A 1,934-nucleotide genomic window follows, 5' to 3' on the forward strand; every position below is an offset into this window, starting at 1 on the left:
TATGCAACCTTAATTGTGGACTCCTGTGACACATGATCCTTTAAAAAAAAAAAAACAAACAAAACCACCTCTGAATCTTGGGCAACTGTGCTCTTGTAACTACTTTACAGTTTCTAAAAGCAGTTATTGTCCAACGCTGAAAGAACTTCAGTCTTCTCAGATGAGCATGTGAATGAATGGAGGGAGGTAAACAAAATTTAAAAAGATGAGGTCTGATAGGGGAGCAGCCGGATAAGAAATCAAAAAAGGAACACTAAAGTTTATTCAAGCTATAATGCAGGTTATTCGGACTTCAAGGTAGCATCACATGGCATACTTCTGAGTCCGTTTCCGAGATATTCTGTTGTATTTCTCTCTGTTTTATAGATGCATTCGATCTCTGGCACTAGGGGGTCATCTGGGTTCGGATTGCACAGCAGTGAACAAATGAATAAAAGAACTTTAGAAATAGTTAAAGGAGGAGACCACTATGATCTTAGTATATCGAGACAAATGCTGCCATTACTGTTAATATTTGGATGATAAATTCTTGTTGTAAATGCAACCTTAAGTGGTTTGAAGGGGTAGTCTGTAGAAAAATGAATTGTCAAAAAGAATACACCGCCTTGATATGGGCTGTCATTAGGTCCCATAATTGTGGCTTGCCAATGAAACATACCATCTCCAACTGGACCTGCAGAACATTGTGCTGGAGGATCGCGAGCCAAATCACTAAGTTCATTATTAATCCGTTTCAGCGCCATAGTCTGTGCTTTTTGTCTGGCTCTGCACTATCTCGGTGTGCGCTCAAAGGTCTGGCCAAAACTCTTGATTATCCGGGAAGCAGGGAAGGACTGTCTCTTCTTCTCATACCGGATCTGCCAGACACCGGCGCAGAGGGGCGGAGCCTCCCTCAAGCTGCGGCCTCGGCCTCCTTCCGTGTGGCAGCTGGTGCCTCCCCGGCCCTACGGGGCTCACACGCACAACACAGCCCTGCTGTTTAGAATTTTGAAGAGGTCTCTGACCGTGGGCTTGTCCAATGAAATATGTCTTCTGATCTCATGGCTGCTGGTACCAATAGTACTGATTGTTGATCTAAGCAAGATGAAATCATTGATAACTTCAGTCCTTTCTCCATCTCTCATGATGCCACCTGTTGACCCAGTGGTAAAGATCTTTGTTTTCTTTTTTTTAGAATTTTTTAATTATTATACTAGTTTATTTATAAAATTCAAATACATTGTTTTTCACACCAGATCCTTCCAATTTCCCTCAAACCCGCCCCCCATCAAATTGTACAACCCCATGATTAATCCTCCCCCCACTCCCCGCACATCCTCATCCCTCTGCTTCCACCCTCCCCACCCCTTGGATCCTCATACTCATTTTACAATATTGGTTTTATGCAATATTTGTCCTTCTGGAACTGAGTTAGTTCACTCAGCATAATGCTCTCTAGTCTCTCCCAAGCTGGGTAATAATTTATAAAATCATTGCTCCTGCATGCTGTGTAGTATTCCATTGTGTGAATGTATCATAATTTCTCAATCCATTCAATTGTGGTTGGACATCTGGGACATTGTCATGCTCTTGCAATGGTGAATGATGCTGCTATGAACACTGTGTCCAAGTCTCTATTTGAGCTTCAGTTCTTATTTTCTCGGGGTATATTCCAAGCAATGGAATAGCTGGGTCATATAGAATTTCTATGTTCAGCTTTTTGAAAAAGCACCAAACTGCCTTCCAGAGTAGTTGTACCATTTCGGTCTTTTATTGTGTCTTGCAGAAATACTCTGTAGATATGTTTGGGTTGGTTTTTTTTTCCTAACACATGGATTTTGTATTTCTAGTTAGGTTCACTCTAAGTACCTCAATTTATGGTTGGCTATGTCGTCTGCAGGAGCTGGATTCTACAGAGGCTTGTTTGCTGGTTCTGGTGAGGATTAGAGTGGAAT

At 41.8% G+C, this 1,934-nt stretch overlaps 1 pseudogene; it reads right to left on the reverse strand.

Moving 5' to 3' along the window:
• Positions 1–303: 303 nt before the first annotated feature.
• LOC102862526 lies at positions 304–743 on the reverse strand (annotated as a pseudogene).
• Between the last annotated feature and the right edge of the window lie 1,191 nt (positions 744–1,934).

This window comes from Elephantulus edwardii, unplaced genomic scaffold (assembly GCF_000299155.1).
Source record: "Elephantulus edwardii isolate Elephantulus edwardi_28Jun2011 unplaced genomic scaffold, EleEdw1.0 scaffold00050, whole genome shotgun sequence".
NCBI classification, from domain to species: domain Eukaryota; kingdom Metazoa; phylum Chordata; class Mammalia; order Macroscelidea; family Macroscelididae; genus Elephantulus; species Elephantulus edwardii.